Genomic DNA, 15,710 nt, shown 5'->3' on the forward strand with positions numbered 1-15,710 from the left:
GGGACTGTCTGAGCCAGCAAAGCACAGGGAGGAAGACTCAAAAAGACCTCTCAGAGGTAGACTCCACAGGGCTCGCGGATGAGTGAGAGACTCAATTAGACCAGAGGGAGGAGCAGAGCCAACGCTGAGGTTTCTAGCCAGTGGGTGGCAACACGTGTTAATGACTAAACCAGGGCACAGAAAGGGGAGCAGGTTTGTGGGTGAACCGATGGAGGGGTCTCTGCATTTTAGTTCAGGATGGACTTTATTCAGGCTTCGAGCTGAGTGCACAGAAATGAATCCGTTCCTTCCCTGATGAAATCCATTCCACAGTATGAAGCAGGAGGAGTTTTATTAATACTATGCTATGGGCTTCATCACATGAGCCTCCGTTTTCTCAGTGGTATAGGTGGTCCCGCATTTTAAAAATAAGGAAACTGAAACCCAGAAGGGTTCCTCTTGATAAAGCAATAACCGAATCCAGCATTCCACTCCAGTGTTTCAGAGACCAGGCCAGGACACGCTGCCAATCTCCCCTGACCTAGTGGAATGTAGTGAGCTATAAAATTAGGGAATGTGCTGCATTTGTGCATTCTTGAAAGATGTGGAGGCAGTAAGGAGAGTGGCCGAGAGCATAGGCCCTGCAGGTGAGAAGAGGGCCTGGCAAGTCACCTGCCCTTTCTAAAAGCCCCGGCCTCCTCATCGATCAAGGGGGGATCGTAATGGTTCCTCGCTCATACCGATATTCGGAAGACTAAGTGAAATAATGCGCAAAAAGCAGACGCATGGTGCCTGGTGTGCAGTAAGCATTCAAGAAATATTACCTATTATCAACTATAAAACCAATTTACCCTGTCTGACTAGGGGAGTTAAAGTTCTCAGCCATAACCACATTTTAAACTAGTATTATGTCATAGAAAGAAAAATAAATGATTACACCGAAGGTGAGCTATCCCAGATCCTGCACGCAAATACATATCCACTCCGCATATTCTTCATGTTAGCTTTATCCTTCTAAGTTAAGTAGAAAAGAGAATTGAAAAGGAAGGAAAGCAAAAAAATAAATGAGGAACGATAAAAAGAATAGATTACTTCTCTAGGCCTTAGTATTATGTCTGTTCAATCAACTAGACGGTGACATTTATGTCTCACACAGAACTGCTGAAATAGCTTCAGCATCACAGATTAGATCTGAAATCTTATGATCAATGATTCCAGCAGATCAAAGTCATTTCACAGGTGATACAAAATCTTACCACACGGAAATACAAGTACATTCCGATTTAAAGTGTTAAGGTCTAGCCCCTCTACAACCTATTTTTGCAGAAAAATCACTGCCTAGTTACACAGAGTTTAATCAGACTTTCTCTGTGTCGGTAGCTTGTTTTGTTTCTGGGAACATCACTTGACCAGAGCCTTCACAGCAGTCCACGTGAAACATGGGATTCCGCTGAATCGATTCCCACCCTGATTTTTACTGCAAAGTTCAGCACAGAATTGGGTTAAGAGCAGCCAGCAGCAACCAATTACCTGACTCCTTTTCAAGGCGTCGGTGTTAATTCTATTCATTGATCTTCGCTTATATAATCCAAAATATGGTTCTAACTTTTAAAAATTAGAAGAGTTTCAAATTTATGTCCCAGTAGAAGCCATGGCACAGCAAATCCTAAAAAAAAAAAAACCCTACCGCTTTATCTGGCCAATAAAAAAAAAAAAAAAAAAGCTCTTAAAGCAAAATGTATCAATCTTTTCAGCATGAGACCAGAAGCATCATTACCCATTATATTAAGGAGGTCAAGAGTTTACTTACTGCCTCCCATAGAAATTCCACATTTCTAGGAGTTGGGGAGCGACGTTTAAATTGAAGACGTGTGATCACAGCCAACCGTGTGAATGGGTCAGCTCTGACTCTTGCAGGCCCTTGTCCTGCACATTTAGCAACGTTCTTAGTGTAAAAGGGCTTTAGAGACCCTGTGGGGAATAATGACGATGTCTAATATGTATTTCTTATACTCAGGATGCTTGCAATCCAGTTGAGGGAAGAAGAGCAAAATTCCAAGATATGGATTAAAAAATGCTAACGGTGATCATTGGTAAGGGAGTTCAGATATAACCTAACCCAAGGAGGCTGACTGGGTAAGAAAGAGAAGGGTGGACATCACTGTAGGTAAGGAAATATGGTATTAAGATAGAAATTGCTATATAATCCAAAACGGACAAGTACCATTCAGGAGCTCAGTCATTTCAAGCATAAATATTTGACACTGTCAAGTTCTAGAGTCACTTTTTAAAATTTCATCCATTGGCTGATGAGTGGATAAATAAAATGTGGTGTAGCCATACAATGGAATATTATTTGGCCATTAGGAGAAATGATGTATACAGCATGGGTGAACCTTGAACACATTAGGTTAAGTGAATGAAGTCAGTCACAAAAAAACCTTGCGCTAAAGCCCGTGATACCAAACCTGGATTTAATACCTGACCCAAGTGCCCTTTCAAACTCTCCCAGAAACATAATCTTAATCAACCAGTCTGGAATTTTCTGCTCAACGCCCATGAGGTAATCTATCACATGGGCCCTCACCATGCCCCATATTGAGGAGAGGCAATCTGCAGGATAAAAACCCTTGCTGTCCCCCAGCTCCCAGAAGAAAATGTCAGTGGTCTAAAAATAGTCTTTCCTTTTATCAGCTCCCTTCCCTCCCCTTCTTCCTGTAAAAAGCTTTCATTTTGTACAACCCCGGGATCATCCCTCTAGTTGCTAGGCGGGACGCTGCCTGACTCATGAGTCGCTTAATAAAGCCAGTGAGATCTTCAAATGTGCTGGGTTGGATTTTTTTTTTTTAACAGTCCGTAGACCCTATGATACAGGAAAGACTTTACTCAGAGGTGAAATTTTTGCCTTTCTAGATTCCAAGTTCACTGTCTCCTACTAGCGCAGTTAAGCCCCACCGTAGACACCTAGGTTGCCCCAACACGTGACAAGCGTCCTTCATTGCCAGGGAAAGGACAGCAGGGCAGTGTCCACAGTCTCTGTACCCAGAGGACTCTACGCAGCCAGGGCACTTCCTGGCCAGAGCCTGCTTTAATGTCCAAGCCCCCAAAGGGATGGAAAAAACCCAAGTGGAAAATTTCAGGTCATACAATACATAATACAAGGATCCACATCCAAATGGCAAAGTTTCTCTATTCAGGTCTCTCCTTCAAGCCCAACCCATGTCAGTCCTTCGTAGGGGCCTGAAAACAATACCATTCTCTTCCCAGCCCAAGCAGACAAACACAGTCACATCCGAGGAAACACTGAGCTGTGAATGAGTTCGAAGGCGGTAAGGAGGTCAGGTGTATGAACAGACGCAGGGGAGAGAGAGAAAGAAGGAGAAAGGGTGCTCACTGGGCAGAAGACAGGGTGGCTTGTGAGATGGTAGCATTTGTTTACTTCTTTTTTGATCAAATATTTATGAAGCACCAACTTTGGATGTGCAAGGTACTAGAAAGAACGAGGAGACACAATCACAGTCCTCAGGGAATTTACAGCCTATGGGGGCAATTAAGCAGATGGTTACAGTCGTGTGTGATAAACAGAAAGGATCTAGAATCAGATAGTGTACAGAAACTCACACACATGGCAGCTGTAAATAGCAGCAGGTACACAAATCAATAGAGACCCACCCTGCAATTTCAGCTTTCGCCTCTAGAGAAATACGCCTAGACCCAACCCAACACATGTCAGACCTTGGGCTGCCCTTCCTCTCGGCTCCCTAGTCCTAATATTTAAGGGGGTGAGAGACATGAGTCTGAAACTACCGTACTGCCAAGGGGAAAGAAAGAATCTGGTACTTAGGGCAGCATACGGTACAAGGCAAAGAGTGTAGACTTTAGGACTAAAGTACTAGCTCGCTCACATTCTATTAGGTTGAATCACAGGAAAGTACAGGTATTCAGCCACTTTTCAGTTTCACATAGTTCCATACAGTTCAACCTCTGTATTCTAGAGGTAAATTGCTTAACCCAAGGTTTTGTTTTTTTGAGTGTTAATAACTACCTTTCAGGAATATTGTGAAAATTAAATGAGAAAATACGGTGAAAATATCTGACACAGAGTAGGTGTTAGGGCAGGGGTGGGCAAACTTTTTGACTCGAGGGCCACAATGGGTTCTTAAACTGGACCGGAGGGCCGGGACAAAAACATGGATGGAGTGTTTGTGTGAACTAATATAAATTCAAAGTAAACATCATTACATAAAAGGGTACAGTCTTTTTTTTTTTTTTTTTTTTAGTTTTATTCATTTCAAACGGCCGTAGTTTGCCCACGGCTGTGTTAGAGGCAGAAATAGAATATTGGAAACCAACTATAACTATAAGAAATATTAATCATGCTCTGTTAACCATGATTGTTCTTTTCTGATTAGAGAAAGCACATTTTTACCTGGCTGGGAGTTGTACACCCTGGAATATGGGAGCTAACATCAGAATGCAGTCCATCCTCCTGTTCGGAGAACTGTCTATCATTATGGAAAGATTTATGACCTTGTGGCTGAAACAATCGAGTCCCAGAGGCACCTGCTCTTTACAATCGCCCCCCCCCCCCCCCGCCCCCATCACCTGTAATCTGGTGCCGGGGCGCCCGGAGGCACCTGCCTGACCTCTGAGAATCCCCTCCAGCCCGCGTGACTTGTAACCTGTAATGATCATCCCATACCCACTTCCCCATGCCTGTAATTCCTACTTTCTCACGTAATCTTCGTCCTTCTAACCAATATAAGCAGCTGGCTTATGGGGGGCTGCAGAGCAGATTTTTGTGGGTGACCTGCTGCTCTCCCACACTGACGGCATTAGTGGAATAAATGCTCATATATGATTCAACCCCGTTTCTGCTTAATTGGCTCAAGTAGTGACAGGCAGCCCAGACCCCTGGGTTGTCTGGTTACATAATCTGGTGAAATGTTAGTTTCCCCACAGGTAGTAAGATGCATGAGTCATAAGAAAGAGAGAGCTATTTCTGGTCAACACTAATTGTAGGAACCCAAGAAAATTAAAATGAGATGTTTTTGGACTAAGATGATGGGGAAGCTGTCGATGGGGAAGCTGTGGATGTTGGAGGGCAGGAGGTATATGGGAAATCTCTGTATATTTGGCTCAATTTTGCTGTGAACTTAAAATTGCTCTAAAAATAAAGTCTATTACAAAGTGTGTGGGGAGGATTGAGGTGTCTGGGGCTTGTTTCAGTTAGACTGAGCTCAGAGGTCTTCGTATACACACTGCTCTGCGCTTCAACTGTCCCCCGTGGCCACTCTGTTAAAATCTTGGTTGAGTCCCTGAAGCCTCTGTTGATCTGGCAAGTGAGAAACTGTACATAAATACCAATGATCTCAGTGTTTCTCTCCCTCCCAGAACATTCCGTAGCTGGACGCATCTCTCTCACTTGGCTGGAGCCTCTGGGTCCACAAATAGGCCTGGCGGGGCTTAATTTAGCAAAGTGCAGGCCTCCTGAGAAAGCCGGGGCGAGGCGGGAGCCTGCAATCCCCAGGCCACCTGTGTGCAGTCAGGAGCCCAGCCCCACTCACCGGGCTGAGAGGGATGCTCAGAATGACTTGTGTCCTCAGCTAGTCTGGAAGGGGAGCTCAGGGAACCATCCTGAGCTCTGCCTGGCTTTTCTCTGGGCAGCAGGTCTAGAACTGGAAGTAACAAAGTAGAAATTGACTATGAAGTTAAAAAATATAACAACTGTATTAATTTTTCTATAGATAAATTGGTGCACAGGAAACATACGGCCTACTAAATGTTTTTAAATGATTTGTGTTGCCCAGTCAGAGTGGTTCAGTGGTTGAGCATTGACCTATGAACCAGGAGGTCACAGTTTGATTCCAAATCAGGGCACATGCCTGGTATTGGGGCTCAATCCCCAGTAGTGGGCATGCAGGAGGCAGCCGACCAATGATTCTCTCTCATCATTGATGTTTCTATCTCTTTCTCCCTCTCGCTTCCTTTCTGAAATTGATAAAAATAAATTTTTTAAAAAGTATCCATGTTGTCTAACGTGATCTGACATTTATCCCCAAATTCGGCTCACTTGCTTTTATTTTTCAAAAAGGACAGAGCCACTGATTGGTGTCCTGCAAAGTGCAGGACGGTTTTTCTTACCCTGAAGCTTACACTCTGCACTAGAATCTAAGCCACTCCTCTGGAAAGCCTCGCTGTGTCCTGCAGCCAGGCCCTCTGGTCAGTCAGCTCTTCTGAGGCTGCGCTTCTGTTTGGGACCAGGCACAGCACTTACGACTGTAGGTTCTACAGCTCTGCCATCCAGGGCGGCGGCCACAGGCCACATGTAGCTACTGAACCCCTGAGATATGACCAGTCCAACCTGAGATATGCTGTAAGGACTTCAAAGACCCCGTACACACTGATTGCAAAGGCCAACCACAATGAAAGAATATACACTCTCTGAGAAACAGCGATCAGGCTATCAATCCCCAGAAGGAAAGTAGGGGATGGCGGGGGTAAGGGGAAGAGATCAACCGAAGGACTTGTATACATGTATATAAGCCAAACCAATGGACATGGACAACAGGGGGATGGGAGCATGAGTGTGCGGGTGTGGGGGGGGGAAGTTGGGGGTTAATGGGGGGGATGAGAACACATTTGTAATTCCTTAACTAATAAAAAAAATTTTTTAAGAAAAAAGAAAGGATATACACTCTCGATTTTTAAATATTCATTTCATGTCGAAGTAATATTTTAAAGACATTATTAACATTAATTTCACTTTTTTTTAAAACTTTTCTTTCAATATGACCACTAGAAATTTCTAAATTTCGTCTGTGGCTCACATTGTATTTCTACTGGACAGCACTGCTCTGTAAGATGTTAGGAGAAAAGGTGCACTAGCTTTCGGTACATCACACAGAAAACGCTCTGCCCTGCATTACACTAATCCTGTGGTGCAGGAGAATCTTAGCGTTTCATGGGATGATGGCATTCAGCAACCAACAAAACACAGACGTGACTCCAGCTCATTATAAGTGAAGCAAAACAAGACGAGTGGTAGCAAGCATGGCACTGAGGAGGAGTCAGATCCCAGGCCTACTCGAACTATGTTCAGGCACTATGATGAGTATCAGGAGGACAAGGACCCCTCTATTCTCTCACCACTGTATCCCCACTGTTGTTAGCACAGTGCCCATACATAGAAGATGATTATATCTTTATCAGATGAGTGAATTTGTTCAAAATAAAACAAAACTCACTCTTTTTTTGGGGTGGGGGGTGGGGATTAATCCTCATCTGAGGATATTTTTCCCATTGATCTTTTAGAGAGAGTGGGAGAGAGGGAAAGACAGAGAGAAACATCAATGTGAGAGAAACACATTGATAGGTTGCCTCCTGCTTGCACCCTAAACAGGGCTCCGGCCAGGGAGGAGCCTGCAAAATCAAGGTACATGCTCTTGGCCAGAATCAAACCCGGGGACCCTTTGGTCTGCAGGCTCATGCTCTATCTACTGAGCCAATCTGGCTAGGCCAGAGCCCACTCTTAAGCAATTCTTACTGTCAAGAATTTCTTCTTCTTTTTCTTTTAAAAATTTTTTATTGTTGAAAGTATAACATATGTCTCCTTTTTCCCCCATTGACCTCTTCCTGGCCGCTCCCACCCCCCAGCACAGGCCCTCACCCCCCTACTGTCTGTGTCCATTGGTGATGCTTATATGCATGCATATAAGTCCTTTGATTGACCTCTTACCCCCCACCCCTACACAAGAATTTCTTCTTCTTACCTATTTCATTCCTCAATGTGTTTACTCTCTATTTCTGCCAACCTTTCTCTTGGAGAGGCTGCTGGGTTCCGGGAAGAGATGAGGGTTCTCCTCCAAAGCACAGTTCCTGGGCCTCCCAGGTGGAGGAGATAGCAAAGGATGCAAAGGTGTTCTGCTCTTCCTCTTTTTCTGCACAGATGAGCCTCCCTTGCAACTTTCAGGGTGTTTGCAAACAATCAACACACACTTTCTGAGCTTCTGTTATAGGCTCAACAATGTTGAAGATTATGTTGAAGGCTACAGCGGAAGTTTGAGATCAGTCCACCCCACAAAGTGTTTATAATCCAAAAGGAGGGACAAGGACTGTATATGTGGAAAGATAGTTGCCAGCCAGGAATTCAATAACATTGGCCAAATAATGCATCTCGACTGTAGTTGCTGGAAGAGCACAGAGAGTGAAAGAGGATTTCAGGCAGTGTGATAAGGACAGGCCCACCGGAGCAGGTAGAATCTGAGTTGGACTCTGAAACCTGAGAAAGGTTTAGATAAGCAGAGAAAACGGATAGGGGTATTCCAGGTGTGAATGAGGATATGTCAGCAGGGATTAGCACACATGAGGGAGAGTGACTCACTCTAGGAGCATGTTTGAAAATACACAGTGGGAGAATAAGCTTGCTTTTTCCCCCCCTTTTTTAAAAAAAAAAAAAAATTTATTGTTTAAGGTATTACAAGCTTGCTTTTTACCTCCTTGAGAATACTGAAATGCTAGAAGAAAACTCTTGACAGTCTTCTCCCACCGTATCTGTCTGTCTACAGGCATCTGAGCTCACATACTCTGTCTCTCCACTTTGGACCACAGGCCAACTATCCATGCTCCCACCTAAAGCCAAACATCCCATTTATGCATTGCCTCTCAAAAGAACCATCCAGAAACTCTCCCCTTCTCTTCACCAATATTTCACATTCTACTGGAAAATTCTATTGGTATACAAACATGCTATTCTTCATCTATCTTTTTAAAAAATTCTTCTATAAACCCCTTACTAGTGACTGTTCAATTTCTTTGTCCTCCTTTGCAACAAAACTCCTAAATAAGATTTGTTGTACTCATTGAGTTCAATTCTTTTCCTCTCAGTTTCTGTTATACCTACTGTGATCAGGTTTGCCTCCACCAGTCCATCAAACTACAATAATCAAGATCGCTAGTGACATCTGTGTTGTTCAATCCAAAGATCAATTCTTTAAAAAAAATTTTATAATTGATTTCAGAGAGGAAAAGAGAGGGAGAGAGAGAGATAGAAACATTAATGATGAGAAAGAATCATTGATTGGCTGCCTCCTGCACACCTCCTACTGGGAATCGAGCCCACAACCACAACCGTGGCATATGCCCTGACTGGGAATCAAACCGTGACCTCTTGATTCATAGGTCAATGCTCAACCACTGAGCCATGCAGGCCAAGCCAAAGGTCAATTCTTAGTCATCATATTACTTGAGCTATCAGCAGCAGTTCAAAAGGTTGATCCCACCCTCTTCCATTATATACTTTCTTTCTTTTTAAAAAAATATATTTTTGTTGATCTCAGAGAGGAAGGGAGATAGATAGAAACATCAATGATGAGAGACAATCATTGATCGGCTGCCTCCTGCACACCCCCGACTGGGGATCGAGCCCAAAACCCCAGGGCATGTTCCTCCGACCAGGAATTGAACCATAACCTTCTGGTTCATAGATTGACACTCAACTGGTTGGGCCATTATTACTTTCTTTACTTGGTTTCCATGACTCCAGACTCTTGGTTTTCTTCCCACTTCACCAATCGCATCTTTTCTATCTCCTTTGTTGGTTCTTTTATTAATGTTTAAGTGACCCAGGGTTAAGTCTTTGGTCCTTTTCTCTTCCCTGTTGGTAGTTCTAACTCCCTGGTGATCTTATGCAGCTTTAAATACTATTTATATGCTGACAACACCCAAATTTTATATCTCCAGTCCAATGCATTATCCAGAACTTCAGACATAAATTCAACTGCTTGCTTGATATTGCCACTGGAAATGTCCAACAAATATCCCAAACACAGAATGTCCAAAATTGAAATCCCACTCCCCACCCTCACACCTGCTCCACATATAGCCTTCTCAGTTTTAATTATGGCAACTCCATCCTTCCAGTTGCTTGGGCTTTGACCCTGAGTCTTCCTTAATTCCTTTTTTCTCTCTCATATTCCACATCCATCCCTTCATCAGCAAATCCTCTTGGTGCTACCTTCACCATCTCTCCCTCCCATCAACTGCTATTACCTTGGTCTGATCATCATCACCTCCTATGTGGATTACTGCAATAGCTTCCCAGCAGCCCTTCCTGGCTTCTACCCTTTCCCTTCTACAGCCTTTTCTCAATATCATAACCACAATGATCTTTAAAAGAAATTTTTTTTATTTTTTCAATTATAGTTTACACTCAATATTATTCTGTATTAGTTTCAGATGTACAGCATAGTGGTTAGATAATCATGTACTTTAGAGAGTGATCCCCCAGACATTTCAAGTACCCACCTGGCACCATACATAGTTATTTGATATTATTGACTATATTCCCTGTGCTGTAATTTACATCTCTGTGACTATTCTGTAACTACCAATTTGTACTTCTTAATCTCTTCACCAGTTTCACCAAGTTCCCCAATTCCACTCCCCTCTGCCAACTGTCAGTCCACAGAGGTCTTTTCAAAATTCAGATAGAACTCTCATTTATTAGGTCACTGCTGTTCAAAACCTTTCAATGGCTTCCCTTATCAATAAGAGTTAAAGCCAAAGTCTTTACAATTATCTATGAGGGCCTATCTGATCTGCATCAGCTCCACTACCTCTAGGCCAGTGGTTCTCAACCTGTGGGTCAAGACCCCTTTGGGGGTTGAACGACCCTTTCACAGGGGTCGCCTAAGACCATAGGAAAACACATATATAATTACATATTGTTTTTGTGATTAATCACTATGCTTTAGTTATGTTCAATTTGTAACAATGAAATTGGGGGTCACCACAACATGAGGAACTGTATTAAAGGGTTGCGGCATTAGGAAGGTTGAGAACCACTGCTCTAGGGCCTCATCTCTCAGCATTCTTGCACCTTCTCATGCTGCTTCAGGCTCCATGGCTGCCCTGGAATGTTCTTCTCCTAGTTATCTGCTTGGCTAACATCCTCATGTCCTTTAAGGCATTGCTTTAAAAAGACATTTTCTATGGCATAGCCACTTTGGAAAATAGTTTAGCAGCATCTTATCAATTGAAATGTTATGATATGGCCTAGCAATTCCACTACTGAGTACTTACCCACAAAAAATAAAACAAAGACTTGTGCATGAATGTTTAGAGCAGTTTCATTCCTAATAGCTAGTCACTGCACAAAACCCATATGCTCATCTGCAGGTGAACAGATAAACAAATTGCATTATATTCAAACAATGGAATACTGCTCAGCAATAAAAAAGAATGAACTAGTGACACAACACGAATGAACTTCAAAATCATTATGCTAAGTAAAAGAAGCCAGGTACCAGAATCCATACTGTATGCTTCCATTTACATGAAATTCTAGAATAGATAAAACTAAGCCATAGACAGAAAGTAGATCAATGGTTTCTTACAGCCAGTGGTGTGAGAGGATTGATACCAATGGGACATACAATTTTGGAGTTCATAAAATACTTTATATTTCTATTGTGTGGTGGTGGTGGTTGCATAGATGTATATATTTGTTCAAACTCATCAAACTGTACACTTAATAAAGTTGATTTAAACAAAAAGATGTAAAGAAAGATATGATAAAGGAAATGTCAATGCAAATAGCCAAGTACAAAGGGTGAGTAAGGAGCTCAGCATGGAGACCACCAATCTGGGATGCTTGACAGTTATAAATGCTGTGAACGTAGAACCTAGGAACACATCTTCCTCTATTGGTCACTCTCATGTTATTTACTTCCCTTCCCATGCCATCTCTGCAAAAAAAAAGTGGGACGATTATGTGGTGGACAGACTCTAACACAGCTCCCATGATATCGGCCTCCTGGTGTTCATGCCTTTGTATAGTTCCCTCCCCTTGAGTATGGGCAGCATGTGTAATTTGCTTCCACCCAATAAATATAACAAAGGTAGGGACTGTCACTGCTCTGACAATGTTAAGCCTTAAGACTGTCTTGGTAGCAGACTTGCTCTAGCGCCTCTCCCTGTTGACTTGGTGAAGCAAGTTGCCATGTGGAAAAGCCCATATGGCAAAGGGTAAGTGGGTGGCTTCGAGGAACTGCGGCCAGCCTCTTGCCAACATCCAGCAGGAAGTTGGGACCTCTAGTCCTACCACCCAAGTGAGCCCAGAAGCAGATTCTTCACCATCATGTCTCCAGATGAGAACTCAGCCCAGCCAATACCTTCTCTGTAGCCTAGTGAAGTGCTAAACAGAGAACTCAGCTAAGCTGTTTCTGGAGTGCTGGACCACATAAACTGAAGTAAGGAATGTGTGTGTGTGTGTGTGTGTGTGTGTGTGTGTGTGTGTGTGTGTGTTTAAAATCACTCTCTAAATGTGGCCTCCCCTGACCACTTTTTAATACTGTAACCTGCCCTCCATTCTTACACTTTCTGACCCCCTTACCCTGCTCTATGTTTTTCTTTTTATTCTGAAGAGGACTTAATCACTTTCCAATATTCTACATATTTGTTGTTCATTGTCTGTCTTCTCAAGGTAGAATATAAATTCCATGAAGCTAGCGATGCTTATCTGTTTTGTTCATTGATACAATATTCCAAACACTTCCAATAGCACCTGGAACATAGTAGGTGGTCAAAAATATTTTTGTGAATGAGGCCTAAATGCTTATGTTTAAATTAGGATCAACTTATTCTCATCAGACACAGAGCATAGCTGATCATCTGTCACAGACTGAGACTACTACTAGGTCACCTTTAAGTTTATTCTTCCCCGAATTAAAAATCCCAATTCCATTGCCCTTTACTCATAAACCTCATTTTCTAATTTGCATGTTGGTTTGAATATTTCCTAATTTCCTCTGTATTTCTGGAGTTCCCATACCAGACTCAGGGCAGTGCACGGGGATAAGGATAGCACGGTTTCTATTACATTCCACATAGCAATTTGCACCTGTTTCACAAGTAAAAATGAGGTCAAAGCCACCTTTTACTGCAGATAGATCAGTGAGATAATGCCACCCTTTCCGGTCACAGTCTTGGTGAAAGCCACTATGAAAATAGATATCGGTTCACTAGAACTCTTTCTTTTCTCTTTGGTCAGGCCTTAATACAATGTAGGGTTAGCCACTAAAAAGCATCATTTGCATTTGAAAGAGGGACTAACTTTTAATTCTAAAGGATGTGCCAAGGCCTTGATTAACTCAAGAATCAGGCCATGTAGCTGCTGGGATACCAGGTCCACTCCCTGGGGCTGCTGATGGCAAACCTGGTCCTATGAAAAAAATGAGGACAAGACACCAACTTCACAGGGCTATTAAGGGCTTGAGATTAAATATGTATAAAATGCAAAAGCATAGAGCCTGGCCTGCAGTAACACTAAATGGATTTCCTTCTCCAAGAGGGTTTAAATGGGAAGCATTTAGCATTTATGTGTGAAATTGAGGGGAAAGAGGCAGGATATGGGACAAAGAAGGACAGAAAGGGCCTAAAAATGGGGGAGAACAGTGATACAAGAAGGTGGGAGAGGATCTGGCTCTGGAAACTTCTGGAGAGCAGTAGCCTAGAAAGGATAGAGGAGTTTTCCTCCTGATCATTTCTTTTCTTACATCTTATGTCAAGACTCTGAGGCACGGGGGACATACTCTCACACGCCTTGAAGAAGTAGGGAAACAGGAGAGAAAAGAGAAGGGAGAGCAATTTGGAAATGAGCAGTTGAGGGTGGAGGAAGCCTGAGGCGGAGTTCCAGTTCTAACCACCATCTCCTGATCACCCTCTACCTGCAGCACTTTCGGCAAGCCCTTATGTGGCCCCTCTACAACCAAGCTTTCCCTGACTGAAGGGACCCCTCTGCTCTCCTTCCCAGCTTGGCAGAGGCTGGAAGGGACCAGTTATGACCCTTCTGACGATATTTACAGCGGTTCTCAACCTGTGGGTCGCGACCCCTTTGGCGGTTGAACGACCCTTTCACAGGGGTCGCCTAAGACCATCCTGCATATCAGATATTTACATTACGATTCGTAACAGTAGCAACATTACAGTTATGAAGTAGCAACGAAAATAATTTTATGGTTGGGTCACAACATGAGGAACTGTATTTAAAGGGCCAGACGGTTGAGAACCACTGGACTACAAGAATCCCCTGAGGCCTCACAATCCCATCACCGAGAAGGGGTCGGAGAGAAAGCAGACTCAGAAGAGAGGGGGCTCCCCATCTGTAAGGGATCCGCTCACCTGAGCCCCAGAGGTCCACCACCTTCATCTGATTTCTGTACCTGGAAGACCCCAGGATTCTGCTCTGGACTCAGAGTTCCTGACTTGGGAGCAGAGTGATGACAGCACGCCTTGTGTCATCAGCTGAGTGGCGCCAGGTGGGCAGGACCAGATGTATGTTTAGTACTGAGCATTGACTCAGTTTGACTGGCTCTAATGGAGAACTCTGAGAGGGGCCACACTATGCGACCTCAGAGGAAGCTTGGAAACCTACCCAGAACAAGTGACCCGGAAGGACTTCTTACTTCTGGCCCTCAGCCAGGGCACAGACTCTCCTTTCGCAGCTCCAGGTCATGGCCTGCAGGCTGGCCAACTCCCTCCACTTACCCAGGGGCCCCAGAGCAGGCTTCGTCCTCAAACCCCCATGAGGGCTTTCTAAGGCCCTGAGTACATATAGAGGTGGCTTCCTGCCCTTCACGCAGTGGGACCTTGCGTGAGGCTGGGGGATGAAAAGCTGGCATTACAAGACAGGCAGTGCCTCTCATTTACTTCCAACCTCTTCAAGCCAAGTTTCCAAATAACAGGTATGATAACTGCCCGGTGTGGCCCAAAGTCTGTTCTAACGCTGCCTGGCAAAAAGCCACCTGCACCATTACTTAACTCTGCAGGGAACAGCATGTACCAGGTCTTTTGGTGTGTGGGTGGCTTAGCTGCTGTTTAACATGATAGGGTGGATTCTTTCCAGTGTGCCCCAGCCCCCACTCCGTGCCTTCTCCACGTATCACAGAGCCTCATCTCACTGTGAAGTTTGTGAATTTGAACTTGCTTAGAGGAGATGGCAAAGGTCAGAGCAGGAAGCAGAGATAAAAAATGTTCACAGTGGCTTTGGAAACATAAATGAAACCCCTACGGAAGGCGTATATAGGCTGAGGAACTACATATGTTCTTTTGGCAGCAGGCACAGGGTACAGAATCCTTATCTATGAATTACCCTAGCCCCTGCTGTGTATATTCCATTTTAGCCCAGTAGCACAAAGCGGAAGAAAGTCTAAATTTTTGGCAAGCATGTAAACTCCTTGAAACTTTGCTGAAGACCAAGGAAGTCACTTCGAGTACCCAGACAGGTAGCCAGGCCTCCTGGACTCTAATCCCAACCTGACCTGTGTGACCTTGGCCAAGTGACTTTACTATTTGGGGCCTCAATTTCCTTATCTTTAAAAACAAAGGGCTTATTCATTAGGGAAGGCTGAATGAATGGTATAGAAGAACGCTTTATATTATTTTTGCCTCTTCTCTATAAGTCTAAAATTATTTTAAGATAAAAATATTTGTTAAAAAGCGAAAGGGCTATATAGATTACCTCCAAGATCCTCTCTAGCTCTAAACTGTGAGTTATTTCTCTCCATCATGTGAAGTCTCTTTCCAGCTACCCAAATTCAGATCAAGAGAATTTTGCCCACTCCTCCTACCACACAGAAGATGTTGATTAGCCCCAGCATAAGCCTGTTTTCTGCTTTCAGCCTATCCTATATCCTAGGCCCGTGGTCGGCAAACTGCGGCTCGCGAGCCAC

The 15,710-nt window shown here is 43.7% G+C and overlaps 1 protein-coding gene across 10 annotated transcripts in view; it reads right to left on the reverse strand.

Annotated features, from left to right (window-relative positions):
- The window catches only part of PDE4DIP (phosphodiesterase 4D interacting protein), a 162,782-nt gene that overhangs the window by 93,031 nt on the left and 54,041 nt on the right, over positions 1-15,710 (reverse strand). The gene's annotated exons all lie outside the window — the stretch shown is intronic.

Source organism: Myotis yumanensis, unplaced genomic scaffold (assembly GCF_028538775.1).
Source record: "Myotis yumanensis isolate MYYU_CA2020_CCGP unplaced genomic scaffold, mMyoYum1.0.hap1 SCAF_17, whole genome shotgun sequence".
NCBI classification, from domain to species: Eukaryota; Metazoa; Chordata; class Mammalia; order Chiroptera; family Vespertilionidae; genus Myotis; species Myotis yumanensis.